The 9,848-nt window shown below is 36.5% G+C and overlaps 1 pseudogene; it reads left to right on the top strand.

Moving 5' to 3' along the window:
* The window catches only part of LOC102819803, a 124,678-nt pseudogene that overhangs the window by 4,246 nt on the left and 110,584 nt on the right, over window positions 1-9,848 (top strand).

Below are 9,848 nucleotides of genomic sequence, written 5' to 3' on the forward strand. Positions count from 1 at the left end.
CATCCATATATGTGTATGTGTGTATTATAGTCCATCCATATATATATGGACAATGTTTTGCTTGCTAAGGTAGAACCAACTCAAAGATACCTAACTAAATCAAATATTTTCTAATTTTTATGTAGTGGTTGTTTGTAATAGAAATCTTTAAAATTTTTTCATTACGTTAGAAAATATGCATGTTGTGTTATAAGTGAATTAGAAAAAGCATCATCTAGAGAGAGGATGAACTTTGTGTATCTTTTTTTGGGGGAGGTGAGTTTTCATTTCTATGAAGGATACTTGCATCTTGTTAGAGGCATAAAGTTGTTGCTTTGCAGAGGCTTTATATAGGTGGAGAAAGCAGATATGTGCTGAAAAAGTATAGCTTTTTCTAGTTATTTACATATTATAGTTTAGATTTTAGAATCAAGTGTATTGTTTCTATACTTTACTCTGTGATGCTAAGATTGGGATTCAGTAAACTGTATTTTCCAGACTGCTTTATAAAGTGCCTTTTAGTTGGTGTTTGTCAATGGGTGGTAGACCAGAAGGTGATGAGAGGAAAAGAAGCCTTTGTAACCTGCTTTGAACTCTATGAGTTTCCCACTGACATTCAAGGACAGCTATGTATCTAATCTCCAGATTCTTTTTGTAACCTCATTACCAGAAATCAGAATTCCTGATTCCTCTTGGTGGTCCAGATATACACTATACCCCCCACAGAGAGATCTGAGCACCAGCTGTGCCATCCTTGGAGTTCTGACCATAAACCATGAAGAGGCTCCATCTCCAAGTTCCTAGGCTATTTTAGCCTCACTTCTTCCTGCATTAACACTGCTTCCTGCATTATAATACTAATTACTCATTACTAATTACAATGGTTAATATTTGGATTATTTTAGCCCTAGGGTGTATTTTCTTTCCAAGAATATTAAATATATATTTAGAGTGCTTTATGGGCTACTGATCTAGAAATTTGTGTTTCTGCTTTGAAAGTAAGGGTGTAAACTAATGCAGAGTTGCCATATATTGGAATGTTGGAGGACCTATAAACACATTGTTGTTGTTGTTGTGAAGTGCCGTCGAGTTTGTTCCGACCCATAGTGACCCTGTATAGTAGGGTTTCAAAGGAGCAGCTAGTGAACTTGAACTGCCAATCTTGCAGTTCAAATGGCTTTGCAGTCTGGTGCATTAACCCACAGCGCCACACCAGGACTCCAGTTAACCATTGTCATTAAATTAGTTTCCACTCATGACAACCCAATGTGTTAAAGAGTAGTGCTGTGAAGTGGAGGTGGATTTAAAGGACTACTCTTTAGGGTAGTAGATGATCACAAACCACCCAGGACCCTGGAGATTACCTTATTTTATGCTGGTTTATTTCTCAAAAAGGAGCATTAGTGGCATTGTATGATAAATCTGAACTGCTAACCATAATGGTGGTGGTTCTATACCACCAGCTGCTCCTTGTAAGAAAGATGTAGCTTTCTATTCACAAAAAGATTTATGAGGAAAATACTGAGTTATGCAGGCAGCTTTAAAAAGAAAAGGTGAAAGGAATACACAGAATTACTGTACCAAAAAGAATTGGTCATGAGGTCCTATAGGATCAAGAACCTATGGTATTGAAGGAAGAATTCCAAACTGCACTGAAGACATTGGCAAAAAGCAAGACTACAGGAATTAATGGAATAAACTAAAATATTTCAAAACACCGATTTAATGCTGGACACCCTCACTCATCTAAGCAAAGAAATTTGGAAAACAGCTACCTAGTCACCTGATTGGAAGAGATTCATATTTGTGCTCATTCCAAATCAAAGTGGCTCAACAAAATGTGCAAGTCATCAAACAAAATTGTTAAATCACATGTAAATACAATTTTGCTGAAGATAATTGAAAAACTTTTGCAGCAGTACAACAGAGAGCTAACTGCCAGTAATTCAAGCCAACTTGGAACTAAGATATTCAGAAGATGGCATAGAACTATTGGCTGAAAGAAAAGAGTATCAGAGAGATGTCTGCTTGTGCTTTATTGATAACGCAAAGGTATTTGATTTTGTGGTTCTTAAAAAAAGTATGGATAACATTGGAAAGAGTGGGTATTTCAGAACACTTTTTTGTGCTCTTGGGGAACCTGTTCATAGACCAGCAGATCATCACTTGAACAGGACAAGGGGATACTGAATGGTTTAAAATCAGGAGAGATGTGTGTCAGGGTTTTGTCCTATCACCAAGTTTATTTAATCTGTATGCTGAGCAAATAATCTTAGAAACTGGATTATAAGAAGAAGAACATGGCATCAGGAGTTGAGGAAGATTCATTAATAACTTACAAAATGCAGATGGCTCCACCTTGTTTGCTGACACTGCAGAGGACTTGAAATACTTGCTGATATACATCAAAGACCACAGCCTTCAATATGGATTGCACCTCAATGTTAAGAATACATAAATACACATAACTAGACCAATAAATAACATGATGATAAATGGAGTAACAATTGAAGTTGTCAAAGGCAGCAAGATGGCAGACTAGGCAGAATGGCTGTATGGACCTTTGACAACAAAGGTGTGGAAAACCAAATGAAACAGCTGTAGATAATAGTCTTGGAACTCTAAGCTTCATATGAAGGGATAGATAAGTGGATTGAAGTTTTACTAGGAGAAATGGTCAGATGTGGGGAAAAAGGGCAGACTGGTGACCTTTAACTGCCAATCATAAGAGTACAGAAACATACCTGTGGCTCACAGAGATTAAGGTCTGAGAGGTTTTTTGTTTTTTGTTTTTTTTTTTCCCCCTAGTTCACCACACTCAACTAGTGACCAGAGGTGTTGTCAGCCCCCACCTGCATACATCCCCAGGGAAGCTCTTGCTCTCCAAGAGGCTGGACCTGCAGGAAGGTGAAGGCCCAGGTTGTGTGGGCCCCATTAACTGAGGGGAGAGCTATCTGTATTAACTCCATTCTGGTGCAGAGTCAGAGCGGCAAACCCAGGACTAGCTCTCACTAGGAGAAGAAGCTGAAAAGATGTGTGTGTGTGTGTGTGTGTGTGTGTGTGTGTGTGTGTGTGTGTGTTGGGGGAGAGTGACTAGAGATCTGTGCAGGCCAGCCAGGCACAATGTGGCCATCTTGAACTTTCACTGGTGACTACTTTGAAGGCAAGAGGGCAGTAGGTGAAGCAGAGGCATACCACATCATAATGGAGAGGAATGGGTGAAATATTTTTTGTTTTGTTTTCTTGTACCTCACATTACATTGGTTACCAGAAGTATGGCTGGCCCCACGTATACTCCCAGGGAAGCTCCTGTTCTCCAGGCTGTTGGTGTTACATCAAAGTGTGTGGAGAGCTAGCAGCACTAGCTGCTAGTGTGGCCTATTCTAGTTCCACAGAGCCAATTCTGGTCAGCCCTGGACTTGAGGCACCTCTCCTCCTTGGCTCCCCTCCGGGATGGAAATACTGTGATCCACTAGCTGCTTTGGGGTCTACATGAATGACTTCCAGAATTGATGCCCAGAACAGACATCTAACCCTTCAGGAACTCCACCTAGAATTGAGTGTAAATGTCTCATCATTTATCAGCTCATGAAGTGAAGCCCTTGACTGGTAGGAGACCCCAGAAATTTCTCCTTTCTATGTCTGACACTTGCCCTGCTTTTTTTTCTTCCTTTCATAATTTTTGTTTGTTTATTCTTTCTCCCTCTTGCTTTCAAAATTTTCTAACATCCCTTTCATTTTTTCTTTTCTTTGCTGATTGTCTTTCCAAATCATTTCTACTTCTTTTTTTCTTCTTCTTTTCATCCCTACTTGTTTTTTGGTTTTTGTTCGCTACTCTCTGATCTCTTTCCCTTTTAATCATGCCTCTTACTAATTGGATTTATGTCTTTTTCCTTTTCTCTTTTTTATTATTTTATTTTCCTTTTCTCTTCAGTTTTTATATTCTTTATCTAGCTGTTGCGTGCTTTTTCCCCCCTCTACTATTTTCTTTTTTCACTGCTGTTTGCTGGTTTGTGTTAGTTTTCATTTTCTCGTATATGTGTATTTTCCCTTCTAGTCTCACCCAACAGGATATAGCAAGAGTCTCCATACAGTCCAACAACAACTGTACCTTCTATGTGCCCACCCATTTTGCAAGAGCTAATACCACTGCTATACACTGCATCAATGGCAACAACCAACATCAGCTAAATTCACCCTCAACTGAATTGCACAGAGAACAATGCACAAACTCATCTCCTGATCACACCTACTCGGTGCCACTTGTGGAGTGGCTAAGAATATACCAACATACAATTATCAACTTAATACAATTACACCTGCAGCACAATGTCTCCAAAGTTGCAGGGAATCTCTGCTCACATGCAGAAACATTAAAAAGTAACTCAACCAAATGACCAAGAGCCAGAGCTAGAAAACTTTTTTGACGAAGAAAAAGGCATTGGAACTACCTGAAAAAGAATTCAAGATAATGGTATTTATGTACCTCCAAATTATTGACAAAAAAGGCAGAGAAAAGCAAGGAAGGATTCAGGAAATCACAAAAGGAACATTTAAAAAATATAGAATAGGGATTGAGACAATAAAATCCTGCAAAAAAAAAAAATTTTTTTCCCATAATATTAATACCAAGATTCCAGAAATAGGCAATGCAATACATTGAAAGGGCAGAGGAGCAGATTTCAATCAATGGAACCCCAAATTAGTGAACTTGGATATAAGTCTCTCAATACTAGTAAGCTAGAATAGCAATCATAAAAAAAGAAAGAATAAATTGAAAAAAACTTAAGATTCATGTGGGACAACAAGAAAAGGAATAACTTACAGGTGGTTAGAATTCCAGAAGAGGAAGAGACAAGTAAAAGCACAGAAGAGATAGTTGAAGAGTTGTTAGAAGAAAATTTCCCTAACATCATGAAAGACAAGAAGATAAACCTAAAATAAGCTGAATGAATCCTAAACAGGATAGACCAAAAAAAGTAATTAAGACATATCATAATCAAACCTCTCCAAACTCAAGAAGAAAGAATCCTGAAAGCAGCTCAGGAAAAATGAAAGTTACCTACAAAGGAGAACCAGTAACATCAACTTCTGATTTCTCAGTAGAAACCATGCAAGCAAGAAGGCAGTGGGGAGACATATGAACTTCTGAAAGAAGGAAAAAAAAAAAAATGCCAACCAAGAAGCATATACCCAGAAAAACTGTTCATCAAATTGTTGTCATTGTTAGGTGCCTTCAAGTTGGTTCTGAGCCATAGCAATCCTATGCACAACAGAATGAAACACTGCCTTTGTCCCGTGCCAACCTCACAATCTTCGTTACTCTTAAGGCCATTATTGCTGCCACTCTGCCAAGCCATCTCATTTGGGTTCTTCCTCTTGGTTACTGACTCCACTTTACCAAGCATAGTAATTTTTACAGAAACTTGTCCCTCTTGATAATATTTTTGAAGTATGAGAGATGAAATCTGGCCATCTTGACTTCCAGGTAGCATTCTGGCTGCACTTCTTCCAACATGATTTGATTTGTTCTTTTGGCAGTCCGTGGTACTTTTAATATGTTTCTCCAACACCATAACTCAAATGCATTGATTCTCCAAAGGAACAATTGTCTAAAATTTTAATGATTTATCCATTCATTCAATGTGCACCTTTTGTGGGCCAATAAAACCTTGGGCTGTGTTTTAGGAATAAAACAAACAAACATATAAAACACAGCTCCAGCCCTAGAAGCTTTAGCAATCTAAAATGGAAGGATAAATGTGTGAACAGACTTGCTTATTGAAACCAAAGCCTTTAATATTTAAAGCAGGTAATATTCATTGAGCTAAACTTTTTACAGACATTAACCTTCAGCACTGCAATACAGATGAAGAAAACATTCTGGATTATAGAACTATTAAATGGAAAAATAAGAATTAAAATCAAAGACTTGAGAACATTCAAGTTCCACTCTGTGGAAGCAGGAAATATCTAGCAATATTGACACAGGTCTTCTCATTTACATGTATAACAAAACCACAGACATTTTATAACAATATTTACTTAGCCAATATGAATTCTACCTGTAAAATTCTACCAAAGGATTCTCTAGGTAAAGGTTTTGAATTTCTTCCTTGCCAAAAATTTCACTCAGTAAAAATTTGATGATAGGTGGTTTTGACTAGTGAAATTTTTATGAATTTTTCTGTTCTCCAGTTTAATGCAAAGTATAAACTATAAATAGACTAATGATATCCCAAAGATGTCTATGTCCCAACTCTGGAACAAGTGAATCTGTTAAGTTACATGGCAAAGGGAAGGAGCTCTGGTAGTGTAGTGGTTACGAATCGGGCTGTGAACCTTAAGGTTAGCAGTTCGAAACTACCAGCTGTTCCGTGGGAGAAAGATGAGGCTTTCTGCTCCCGTAAATATTTACAGCCTCGGAAACCCTGTACAGGGTCGCTCTGAGTCAGAAACAACTCCATGGCACATAACAACAACAACAACAAAAGAATTGAAAATGGAGAAATTTTCTTGGATCTTCCTATGTGGGTCCATTCTTACCAAGGAGCTGTTAAAAGTGAGAGGGGAACAGATAAAAAGTTACAATGATGAGATGTGGAAAGGACTCTATCTGCTATAACTGACTTTGAACATGAAAGAAAGGGCCATCTGTCAAGGAATGTGTTTGGCTTCTAGAAGCTAGAAAAGACATGGAAATAGATTCTTCCTGAATGTCTCCAGAAAAGAATGCAACCTGGCTAAAATGCTGATTTATCCAATTGTCTTAGTTAGCTAGAGAGAGCTACTGTGATAGAAATACAAGTGATTTTGTTGTTGTTAGGTGCTGTTGAGTCAGTTCCATCTCACAACAACCCTATGCACAACAGAATAAAACACTGCCTGGTCCTGCGCCATCCTCAAAAGTGTTGTTACCTTTTAGCCCATTGCTGGTGCCACTGTGCCAATCCATCTCATTGTGGATCTTCTTCTTTTGTACTGACCCTCAACTTTACCAAGCATGATGTACTTCTCCAGGGACTGATCCCTCCTGATAACATATCTGAAGTATGACAGGTAAAGTACTTCTTGCAAGAAAGAATTGTTTGTTCTCCTGGAAGTCTGTGGTACTCCAATATTCTTCTCCAACACCATAATTCAAATGCATTGATTCTTCTACAATCTTCCTTATTCATTTTCCAACTTCCATATGCATAAGAGGAGACTGAAAATATCATGACTTGGGCTGGACACAATTTAGTCCTTAAAATTATGTCTTTTGAACACTTTAAACAGGTCTTATGTAGTTGATTTCCCTAAAGCAATATGTCATTTCCTTTCTTGATTGCTGCTCCCATGATTGTTGATTGTGTATCTAAGCAAAATGAAGTCTGACAATTCGAATCTTTTCTCCATTTATCAGTACTGATTCAATGGCTCCTAACAACAAAAACAAGGAAACACAGCCTATCCAAGTCAACACATAAAATTATCAAATTCAATGAAATCTATTTTGAACATGTGCTCTTCAGAATTGTAAGATAATGTATATATTTTAAGTCTCTAAATGTTTGCCATTTACTACAGACACTATAAAAATAATTCAGTGTATGATATTCAAAATGGCAACTAGTACAACTTCAAAAGTGAACTTTATAATGGAGTAGGATTCAGGAATGTTATTATTGCTAGGTGCTACTCCATTGGTTCCCATTCATAGCGAACCTATGTATAGCAGAAGAGAGCACTGCCTGGTCCTGTACCATTCTCACAGTCTATGCTATATTTGAGTCCATTGTGAAAACCATTTTGTCAGTTCATCACGTTAAGCATCTTCCTCTTTTTTGCTGACCCTCCACTTTACAATCATGATGTCTTTCTCCTGATAGCATATCTGAAATATGTGAGACTAAATCTTGCCATCTTTACTTCTAAGGAACATTCCAGCTGTGTTTCTTCTAAGACAGATTTATTCATTGTTCTCAATGCTCATGATATATTTAATTTTCTTCACCAATACCATGTTTAAAAGGCATCAAATTTTCATTCTTCCTTACTCTTTGTCCAGCTTTTGCATGCATCTGAGGGGATTGACAATGCCATAGGTTTGGTCAAGTGCATCTTAGTCCTCTAAGTGACATCATAAGTAGGAATGAACATTTTATGACTAATGGGGTATTTCTTCAAAAATCAATCCTAATATTTGGAAGTCATAATTAAACTATCATATATAGTCCTCTGACTTTTTAATTTAAAACTTTTGTACATTCTACAGTTTAGTACTCTTTTATTGTTTTTCTCCCAAATGAGAGTACTTGATCTAAACAAAAACATTTTCCAGAGTTGTGTGACTCTCCTAATAATAGTTCTAATTTGCTGTTTTCTAAACTCACTAAGCTACTTTACCTGGAATTTGTTGTTGTTGTTAATTACCTGGAATAAGGAAGGGAAATCCATTCCATTTCTGAATTTTTATTTTATTCCAAAACAATGCAAGCAAAGATGAATCTCATTGTTTAAAAAAAAATCCTCTTGGTTTCAAAATATTTCAAAACTCTATTATCTAAACATTTTTATTATGGTCCCAAAAGCTGGTTTAAGAATTTCTTACATGTTGAGAAGTGATTTCAGGAATTCTGCCTTCTCTAACAGATCTACTAACAAATAAATTGAGGAACTGTATTAAGTGATCTGAGTCACATTTTTTAACTCAAATTTTAATCCAGCTTTCTATAAAACCAAGCCCAGGCTCTTGTATAAAGCCCTATCAGCTCTGGAAGCACCATTGTAAAGTGGTTCTGTCAGCAGTTCCACATCTATCTTTTCTTTTTTTTCAGAGTTTCATAAATTTGTCATTAAAAAGTCTGCTGTAGACAGAAACTTGGCAAACTAAAACCTCAGCTTGGGAGGCATTGTATTTTTCTTCAATTTGGAGAAAAACAACTCAATGGATTGAATTTCAAGAAACATTAGAAGTTAGGAGTTTCAAAGATGTCTTGTATTTTCTTATAATAAGACATCTTTATTTTTTAATTATTGAAAACTAGGATGATACCACTAGAGTGGATCCTTCCCACCTAGAGAAGGTCATAGGTTGACTCATTTATTGGAAAACCAATTACTATGAAAACACACCATTACTGGTCTATTAGATAAAACAATGACTAAGTGACAAAAAGTGGCAATTTATAAAGAAAATATTTTATAATTATACCTGCTCGTAGCCTGCCCATAACAAGATCGTTCAAATCCTATTACTATGTCAAGACAAATAAAAATAGATTCTAAAATAAAGCAAACAGTATTAACAACTTGAACTAAATGGCAAGGAGCAAAGGGCAAATACAAGTCATTTTTAACTTGCAATCTTTTTAATGAACTGATCATCATTAAGAGGGAATTAAAACTAAGAGAGGCAGCTAAACTGTAACAGAGCTAGCTGTTTTAAATGAATTCAGGTCTCCAGGTACACACAGAGTACACACAAGGATCCTGCAAGAAACTGTGGGTGGGATTGCAAAACCGTCTGTATCTGGGAAAGTGTGGAAAATGAGGGAACTGCCAGAAGACCTTAAAAGGATCAATTTAGTACATCTTTTTTAAAAAAACATGAAGCGATTTTAGAAACTGGCAGATCAGAAATACGTAGTTAATCCTTAGAAAAATTATTTATTAAATATAACAGATATTTGTGAGACCTCAAAACAGAAAACTTTGATCATTATAAAGTATATATATATAATCATTATAAATGATTATAAAAGAGTTCATTAACACCTCAAGTGAACCTTTTGATTCCAACTCTTTGGATCTTTCTTTTACATGTTCTCTTGTGTTCATCCTTCAGATTCCTTTTTTTCTCTGAATGCAGTTTTTTTTTTTTTTTT

The sequence above is a fragment of the Chrysochloris asiatica genome, unplaced genomic scaffold, assembly GCF_000296735.1.
Source record: "Chrysochloris asiatica unplaced genomic scaffold, ChrAsi1.0 scaffold00009, whole genome shotgun sequence".
NCBI classification, from domain to species: Eukaryota; Metazoa; Chordata; class Mammalia; order Afrosoricida; family Chrysochloridae; genus Chrysochloris; species Chrysochloris asiatica.